The sequence below is a fragment of the Sorghum bicolor genome, chromosome 9 (assembly GCF_000003195.3).
Source record: "Sorghum bicolor cultivar BTx623 chromosome 9, Sorghum_bicolor_NCBIv3, whole genome shotgun sequence".
In the NCBI taxonomy this organism is placed as follows: domain Eukaryota; kingdom Viridiplantae; phylum Streptophyta; class Magnoliopsida; order Poales; family Poaceae; genus Sorghum; species Sorghum bicolor.
Genome location: NC_012878.2, coordinates 35,309,092 through 35,319,581, shown reverse-complemented (window position 1 = coordinate 35,319,581; position 10,490 = coordinate 35,309,092).

The following is a 10,490-nucleotide window of genomic DNA, read 5'->3' as shown; positions in this document are numbered from 1 at the left end:
CACTTGGTCCTTGTATGGACCAAGGGGGAGCAAGGCCCTTGCACGGGTGCTCCAATGAGGACTAGTGGAGAGTGGCGACTCTCCGATACCTCGGCAAAATATTGTTGCGTTCTTCTTGCTCTCATCCTTTACATTCTAGCATTTACTTTGAATAATTTACATTCCTAGAATTGCCATGCTACAATAGGATTAGAACTAGGTTGCAAAACTTTTATCCGGTAGCTCTCTAGAACACACTTAGGCACAAGGGGTTGAATTAGAGCTTATAGGTTGCTTAAATTTTTAGAGAAGCCCAATTCACCTCCATCTTAGACATCTTGATCCTTTCACAGATAATCCTACTTAAAACATATTTAGTGGAGTGTAGTTAATTTATACCAACAGTCTAGTTCTTAAAACATAAGGCTTATTGTGCTTCGTGCCCGATCTACCATACGGTGAGTTCAGGACGGGTACGCCTCTTTGCTTGATTTGAATAACTAGTGTTATCCGTTTACTAGGTCCCTTAAATATACTACCACTCTTATTTATCGTTTAACCCCCTGAGGTTAGTCAGCAAGTTAGTTTGGTTATCCTTCACCTACCCATCCTTACTACCCAACTCGATCATATCATCCCAACCTTCCTTCGGGAAATTATAAATTTACACCTGGTTACTCAACAAGCGAAGTGCTACACATGATAGTTCCGTGCGCTTGCAGACCACTTTCATTTAGGTAGATTGTTGGCATTTCATAGCATCACTACTAAAAATAGACCATATATCCATCCATAGCAATGGCACCAGAAATGCCGGGTGTTGGCATACCGTAACTATCGCTACATCGGTGAGATAACCCAAGGCAACTCGAGGGCGCCGGCCTTAGCAGTGCAGTCTGGTAACAGTAATTAGGAATGCCGGATTGGCCTTCCTAACGATCCTTACTTGCGATATGCAAAGCTGTGGCACTACGCTTGAAATTGTACAAGGATTACAATCTTAAGTAACGGTACTTAGGTACGCCAATCGATAGTTCATGAATGAAGAAGTAATATAACTGCAAGCGGACAGAACTATCATTGTAGCATTTCAACCCGTGAGTATTCAAGGGTGTTGAATTTATAATTCCTGTAGGAAGGCAAAGGGATCAAACATGGTGTAAACATGATTACTTCTTGAATGCTTGGTAGACATAGAGTAAACAGGAATAAACATGATATTCAAGATAGTGGACACACATTGGATCAACCTCAAGGATAAAATAGAAGAGAAATAATAAATAAAGAATAAAGAAATAAATCTACTTGAACAGGCATGGGTCACATATAACTATGCATAGAACTGTTAGCGGATCATCTAATTAGCAATAAATAGAGTTAGAACTAAGCCTGAGATGAGGAGAGATCCCCGCAGCTGGATACCCAGCCAATAGAGACTTTACAGAACTCCTATCAGAATACCTGATCGTGGGAGAATGCAAAGGATGACAGAGCTGTCACTACCCTACCACCCACCCCTCTACACGAAAGATACCCGCACATCCAGTGATTCCCGCATACCTGAACACCATGTTCATGTAATTGGACACAACTCCTAACCCCCACGGGCCCCACCCCTTCGGAGTGACAGGCTAGGCTAAGAGCAACCATCACAGCGCAATGAACCATAATCCCATTCCTAATTCTAATCCTAATCATACTAATCTGATGAACAATGAAGAACAATGATGAACATATCAAGAACATAGCACAAGAACTAAGAACTAGTTCATATACTATGAACATGATGAGAACACAACCATACTCTAGTTCGTATGCATAATCATATAAAGATGAATAGAACTTGATCATGGAAGAAGACTGAATATTATTCATACCAAGAAGATCCTTTCTTCCAAGGAGACAAGCTCTCCTTGCTAGCTCTTGCCTTGCTTTACTACTAATCTAGACTAAAGATACAAGTGAGAGGTGTGAGGTAAATTGACTCCAAATGATGTGTGTGTTGAAAAGGGCGGAGTGCCTCTCTCTTTATAGTGGAACTAGGATGGTTCGTCGCATCTAAATTTGGTAGTAGGTGAAACCATCCTATGCATGGCAGCATGCAACCGGCTGAGAAAGATGGGCCCGGTTTGCTGTCTCTAGGGGTGCGCCCGCACCCTAGGTGGGTCCCCCTGGCCACCGCTTTCGCGTGGTCGGTTTGGCTCTGGGCCTGGATCTCTCCCGTGGTTACGATCATGCCCAGTTCTGCATTGTTCGGGCCTTTCTCTATTTTCTTGGTTTGCGCATTTCTCAATACGTCTTTTGGTACTTTGCGCTTTCTTCGTGGTATGGCACATTTCCACTTGTTGCACTATAATTCCTACAAAATATAATCACTATGGTACAAGTGGAACTTGTTAGTAATAAAATGCATGTGTGTATATAATATGATTGCTTCTTCTCCTTTTAGATCAAGTTGCCAACAAGTCCCCCAAGCTTAACCTTTGCTCGTCTTGAGCAAATAATTAAGTATGGTTGTTTATCAGGAGTTGCTACTATGCCGATATAATTCAAGAGTACTATACCTATAATAAAGCATTCATTCATAGTTTAAATAAGTTGGCATGCTATCCACTCTTTACCTTGACTTCTCATGGGGCTTATAGCTTTTCCATGTTCTTGGGTGGTTGCAAGATAGAATGGTTGTAACAGACTCACCATTTATTCATCCCTTGATAGACCATCAATCCGGTGGTTTTATAAATTTTTTTTGCAAAATAAATAAGTTCCTCGAATGATTCTCTCGATCGCTCAATGTGTATGAAATCCTCACCAAAGGCATTTGTGTTTGCCTTTAAGACCTACCACTAAGGCTGAGAATGGAGGTTTGGGAAGGTATAAAGGTGGGTGTACTTACGACACTTGTGTTGCCAAGTCAAAGCCCGGACCATGAGGAGATACAAGTCATACACCTTGATTGAGATGTGCAAGTGTGTGGAATTTTTGGTGGTAGTCCTATCTGAATATTTTTGGTTACTCCTTGTATCATGACTCTCTTTATTTGAGGATGAGAATGAGAGATTGTAAACATATGGGCCCTAAAAAAATGGATCATATATATATATATATTTCTAACAGGGATTTTGATTTTCTCATCCATGCCCTTTGGCTTTTCCTTCGTTTTTTTTCATGGATAACTAATGCCCACATGTTTCAAAGGGATCTCAAAGAGGAAAATGGAGAGATGTCATGATGGTGATGTAAGGAGTAAAATTGTGTATGGGGATGCGCAAACCTCAAGGTGAGAGTTTGGCATACTTATTTGGTGGAAGCTAAGGCCCAACTCTGAGGGTAAGAGTTGGCATATTTTTGGTGGATGGATGGGTGCATGTTGTGCGCAACTTCTCAGTGTGAGAGTTGGCTTTATTTGGTGGGTGCGTGAATCTCATATCATGGGTGCATGACCATAATCTCACTCTAGGATACCTGGGATTTGACTCAACTCAAAGCGCCGCAAGCCGCATATGACTAAAGGTGTACAAACTACTAAGCAAGTCATATGGCCTTGGTAGGTATTTCATAATCAGTGTGGAACTCTTTGTTTTGAATTTTTTAAAAGAAAACTCTGGATGTCAAGTTTATCTTAGAACAAAGTCATAGCAAAATCTATTTATACCATATCATGTCTCGCAACAACTTAGAAAAGGATCATGCATTTGCATCCCTCAAGATTTCAAGTTCTCAGAATGAGACATTTTTAGCCAACAAACTTAATTATAACTTAGATACTAGAGAATTATAGACAGAGCAACTATTCATCATTTCAACAGAAGAGAAACTAACATATCATAGCGCACATGAGAGTGGAATTTTTTTTGAAAGATGATGAAAAAATTGCTGAAATTTAAATACTGAAATTAAGAACTAAAATTAAGTGCAAGAATGTAAGATACATGTTACCTCTTGTGGGGGCGTCCCCCAAGCTAGCTTACTGCTGCAGTCCAGGGAAATGTCCCATGGATTGCAGGTAGGCCATCTGTGCCTCGTGCCGGCGACGGCTTGCATCCTCAAGGTCGATGAAGCTTTGCTAGGTCTGCTGATGCCATTGGGTAGCAATCTGGATGTGGGCATTCAGCGTACCTTGGATTTGCCAGTTTTGGAGCTCCAGTCCTCCCATGCGAGTGTTGAGGACATCCAGTGTGACCTGAGGGCGAACAGGGGGTGGTATTCCCTCGGAATCTGAGGAGTGTCCTGGCTCATGATGCCTAGATCCCCCTGTCCCATATGCCTCTGGCTTGCTTGGGCCTGCGCCTCCGTGCGCCTGCCAACTCGACCCTCCTGCCTGCCAGCTCGAACCTCCAGCCTCGTAGGGGTGAGGAACGTAACCCATACCATATCCATATCTAGGGGTAAATCCGGGTGCAGGTATAGCAGGGGTCCATCCCATTCCTAGCATAACTAGTGGTGGAGTGTGCTGTGCTGGCTGTGCGGATGGTGATGGCTATGCTGCCTATGCTGCCCTTGCTGCTTGTGCTGTCTGCTCTTCTTTTTCCCTCCTCCGTGAGTTCCTGCGAGAAACAGAGCTCCTACGTCCTCCTTCCCTCTCAATGAGGGTGGAGGTGAGTGATGGGGAATTATACAGAGCGAGATCTGGGTTAGGTAACTAGATCTCGTTTGTATATCCCAAAAAATAATATAAAATCTTTTTACCTGTTTCGTCACGTTTAATCATATGTGCATGCAAAAGATATGATTCATTAATCATGATGCGAGGAGTAGTGATGTAAATAATGGTATTAGCAGCATGGGGATCAACACTTGCAGCAAGGCGAGTAATAAGAGATGTGCACATGATAGCAGTTGAAGTCTTAATGGAATGCAACCAATCATTAACAAGCTCAACAATAGGTGCAACCTTAATCTTTTTGAGCGCAGCATTAAGCAACCTCAACTCTACGTCATAAGCAAGATGCGTGCTGTCATAGAACCGACCAAATTATAAGAGTTCAAGTGAAGAAACGATCGATCTAGCAATCAAGTTTCTAGGCTTGAGCCCATATAATCCCGCTGGTCAACTGAAATCACGAAGGACTTCAAACCAACTTTGCAACATACCAAATCGTAATAGTTCAACATAACACAGCGAATGTTACATAGTTCATTCATTGCCGACGAAGCGGCACCACATCGGAGTTCTTAGTTATTACAACACAAGTTTGAAGTAGCGGAAACCAAATAGTTTACACACACATTTCAAAAGTTCTTGTTACTGCCAGAGTCTCATCTCATCCACCAAAAGCTTCAGGGTACGAAGTTGTTAGAGAACCGCGCCCAACGGTTTAGTCCTCAACCCCAGCGAGATGGAGACAGGTCTTGCAGAAGCCATCATAAAAGACATCATCTGCAACATTTGGGAATAAACTCTGAGTACGAGGATGTACTCAGCTAGACTTACCCATCTAACCAAACATAAAGGACACCATGGATCATGCAAGGTTGAGTACAAAGTGTAGCTGGCTTGACTCAAACATTTGCCCAAAAGCTTGGGTTTGATAGTATACGTTTCTTAAAAGCATCACATTGATTATCATTAGTCTACCACTAGATTAGCACCTATACTAAGCACTTCACTTGATTATTAACAAACAATAATAACCATATCCAGCTCCATCATATGTTCTTTCTTGCTATCCTCAACATCATCATTAAGAACCATAGTACTTAGTGAGTGCTTCGTTTGCCGCTGCTCTGTCAAGTTCTCACTATCCGGAAGAGACAGCGATTCGAATCGATTACTATCGAGCTGGAGGGTTCTTCCTAGCACTCACCCAAGCATCCCCCGTCAGAGAGCAAGCAGGTCACCTTTGGTATGACTCAGGAATCGCGGCTCCGATGAGCGCCACACTCCCAGGGCTGCCAGTCTGCCAGGGAGGTCAGGACTTTTAACTCAACTGCCTTTGGTCTTACGCCAATGGCTCCCCGCACACTGCTCTTCCTCCGGTAGTGCGCACTTTATACTTGCCGGACTTCCGGCCTGAGTCATACTACTAGGCTTCGCGGTCGGAACGAGTTATCCGGCCAACTAAGTGTCAGGCATGCATAAAACATGTCAAGAGTACGTACAACAATTGGTCCTTAGCTGCCACAGACGGAGTTACTACCACCTTGCAAAACTCTACCTGGCTTAAGTCATTTTAAACTATGTTCTTTCCCCACGATAGCACATATAGTCAATCGTGATTCAACAACAGCCCTATTCGCGTATGTGATAGGATATCACCCGACTTCTACGGATTAAAGCATCGCTAAGCTGCTACTCGATCCTAACCCTACAACCAGGTAGTGATAAGATATCTAGGCAAGGAAAGGATATAATGCAGCAAAGGCTTCGTCACAACTCCTATACGTAATGCATCAATAGATATAACATATTCAATTAAGCTTTGAAATTAAAATGTGAGACTTAAGATGTCCGGGGCGTGCCTTTCACGAACGAAGCGGGCTCGTGATTTGGGCACTTGACCTCCTCTTCAGGATCCTCTTGTCCGGCTGGCTGGGCCTCTGGCTCGTGAGTGAACTCTGGGCCTTCGTGGTTCACCTTTTCTATCTCGAACGACGCTGCCGCTTCCGATGCACCTATTGCATGCACGATAAGTAAGGAATGTGTGCGCACTAGATGATGATGAATGCTTGGTAACAAGATTAGAAACTTCACTGGACACTCATTTACGGAGTAATTCTCATCACAAGCTCACAAAGGAGGACCAACTCGACTAACAAGACTCGTCAACTTAGACCATTAAACAGCAACAACTCGATAACAGAACAGCTCAAAGAACAATTAATAACTAGAGATATATAGATCCAACAAACATGAATGAGGACATTCTGGAAAGCTTATGAAATTGTTTACATTGCATCTTTAGATCTCACAGTAAGATTCATAAGTTAAATAGGTTAATTGAACAAAGTTCTAGGTTCTGTTCCAGAAAAACAGAGGGCACCTAGTTCTGGAACTCAACTTGGAAGAGCCATAACTTTTAAACTACAGGACCAACTGATCCCATTTTTGAACTGCAGCTAGCATATAAAGTTTATAACATCTTTGATATAGACAAGTCCTTCAGAAAACAAGGTTATCCTTAGACAAAACTTAGATTACTCCCTTGCTGTCCAGAACAGCTTTATAACCCTTAGTTAATTATTTGATGACATGGCACAAAATATTTAGCATCAACCAAGTGACCCATAAGCACAAGCATAACCTAGGATTACCAGGAAACCACATGTTGATAACTAAATACTTAACAAAAAGGCATTTATTAATTTAATATAATTGCACATGCCAAACTTATGATAATTAGTTAACATGTAACAAAGTGCTTATTTCATAAATTAAGAAACATGGCTTAGATAGTGTCAAACAACAGATTTCAGATTATTTACATGTTACTACTACTATAAACAAGCTTGACACCAAAGGAGAACACCAGCATAAGCATATAGCATTTTATATGATTTAAACATGAAAGTGGGCCATAGTATTAATATAAATTACATATCAGAGATACAACACTCCAAAAATCATGAAATATTTATCAGAGCATTCTAATACTATCCAGAGCATAGCATAAAATTTCACATCATTTGGAGTAGTATATCAAGAGATATGAATTTACATAGAATTAACAAGATTAATTCATAAAAAATATTTTTCACAAAAAGCATGGTATTATATTTTTATTAAAAACTAGTCATCCCATGGATCTTCACAAAATTTGTTTCACAACTTTTGGAGCTCAGAAACTGGAGATATGATTTTTTGCAAGATTACAAGAAATCTGGAATTTAAATAAAATAGAGGAGGGAGCCGTTGTGTCACTCACAGCGGGACCCGCGTGTCAGGTTCTTTTTCCTCTCGACCGAGGCGACGTTCACCGGCGATTTCTCCGCGACAGCGAGGTCTCCGGCCAAACCAAGGGCACCAACATGATCCCCAGACACTTGCGAGCCGGTTGACCCCCTTTTCCCCATGGCGGCTCGGCGGAGGTGCTCGGCGATACGCCGGAGCTCTCAGGCCGGTAGAGCGTGACCTAGGGTTTCCTACAGCACTAGTGACCTACGGCGAAGCTTTCTAGGTAGGTGACTTGGCTTGAAACGGTGTAGAAAGGGCTGGCCACGAGAGGACCGAACTCCGGCGGAAACACGGCGGCGCTGCGCGTCGTGTCCGGTGATGGTGAGCGCGGTAGAGTGTCCCCCAAATGGTGCAGACACTAGCTAAGGACCTAAGCTACCCCTAGAACCCAACCAGAGAAGATGAGAGGCTCCGAAGAGCTCAGCATTGGGCTCGCCGGAGAAAACGGTTTCGGCGACCCGATTTGGGGAAGATTGGAAATGTCGACTCACCGGAGGGTTTCACGGCGAGCTTGAGGGTGGAAGTTGGAGAGCAGGACACAGTGGAGCTTTGGGCGATCTTTGGTGGGTGGTGATGCAGCGTGGAGCACGCTCGAGCTCGCCGGAGTGAGCTCGCGATGGCAACTCTGTTGCGGCCGAGCTTTCGGCGCGAGAGAGGCGAGAGGGAGGGAATGGACGCATCCAGGCGCTCGAGGGTGTCGCCGTGGAGGTCATGCGTGCCTCCAGTGCTGATGAGTGGGGCTAGAGATGGCGTACGGACGCCAAATGTCGCCGATGTACTGAGGCCGGTCGGCCACGTCGACGGGGACGACGTCCATTCAGTGTCTGTAATGCTTGTCTGACAAAGCCACTTTGGCGTTGATTAACTTCCAAACCATGGCAAATTAGGAGATGGTGTAGTTGACATTGTTGGAGTTCTAATCGATTTCTACAAGTTTGTCAACTGGAGCAAAGGCCAATTCGGCCTGGATGAAGTTATATGAAGCTCCCAAAATCGATCAGGCAAACTGGTGACGCCAGGACTTAGCAAAATTTTGCTAAGTGTCAAAACAGCCCCTAATTATGCCTTGTAAGCACTTTTTGAGCAAGTTGTTGTCATTTTCATGAGATGGCCATAAAACAACTTTTGTTCCTTATAAAATTTGATACAACCTTGCTTTAGGAAGTTTTGACATACAAACAATCTATGAACCATTTTTTAAATGCCTAAGCAAAAGAGGTTTTTAGGGCCTATGAGCGAAAGTATGACTTAGAGATATAATTTGGAGATGTGACCAACATGAACATTGTTCCAAAAGTTGAGTTAAGCAAAGATGAACTATTTACCAAGGCATAGAACACACACAAGAGCATGGTACCAACAAACATAAGCATAGAAGGCATAATTAAACAAGTTGAATCACACATGTGCATAAAATGGCATGACCCAAGGTAAATGATGATCATGATATGCTTATGAAGATGATAATGCTCATGTTATTCATGTGAAAAGATGCAACCATAACACTGGGGTGTTACAGCCCTCCCTCCTTACAAAAATCTCGTCCCGAGATTTGGAAGCTTACTGATTTTCGAAGAAGGTTTTATAAACTTCTTTTAAATAGTCCTCTGATTCCTAAGTAGCGTCTTCCTCCCCGTGGTTACTCCACAAAACCTTGTAGAACTTAACTATTGGGTATTTTAAACGCAAACAGAAAAATCCGCAAGCGCACGGATACCGATGTAGCCTTCACCCGGGAGTATTCCAGAGTATCGATTTTCCACAGGGAACGTGAGTGTACTAATTAAGATCCAAGATCGCCCAAGGATAACTATATGATTATTTTTTGGTGGGAAGAGAGGAAGTTTCCTGCGAGTTCTCAAGTTGATCTAAGAATCAAGAATTACTTCAACATTATCTATTTCGGGACATCAGAACACTAACCACAAAAAGAGATGAGAAGGGGGCTAGGAAGCTCCGACTACGGTCCTACAAAAACCGATCCGAACGTGGTGGAATACGTCAACCGTTAGGGCTGTCACTACCGTAAGGCTACCACAACAATCCGCAGGATTGGGTACAATTCCAGGTAATTGCAAGACTAAACACCACGTCTAATCTATTAATTACTACTCTAATATTTCAAAGATTAGAGCACTTGATGCAAGCGGGAATCCAATAAATAACTTGAATGTAAATGAAAGTAATAAAAGAACTCAGGAATTATGAGTTGAAGAACCTGGAGAACGATGAAGAACGAACCAGATGCTGCAAAAGTATAATGTTGAGGAAGATCCGACAGATCCGGCTCCTCCTCCGCTCTCCTCTTCTCTCTCCCTATTTTCTAGATTACAACTAGAACTAACTAGAACTAGAACTAGAGGAACTAGAACTAGAACTAGAAGAACTAGAACTAGATCTAGATGAACTAGAGGTAGAACTAGAAGAACTAGAGGGATCCTCTCTACTTGGATGAAGAATTGAAACCCTAGCTTTGATTCTGTAGAAGAGGTATGATCTCCAGGGGCCAGGGGGTCTGGTTTTATAGTCCCTTCAAGTGAATCTAGGCCGTCGGATCAAACCGACATTGATTGAACGGTTATTGTTGATCCTTTAGGTCGGTGGAGCAATATCCCGA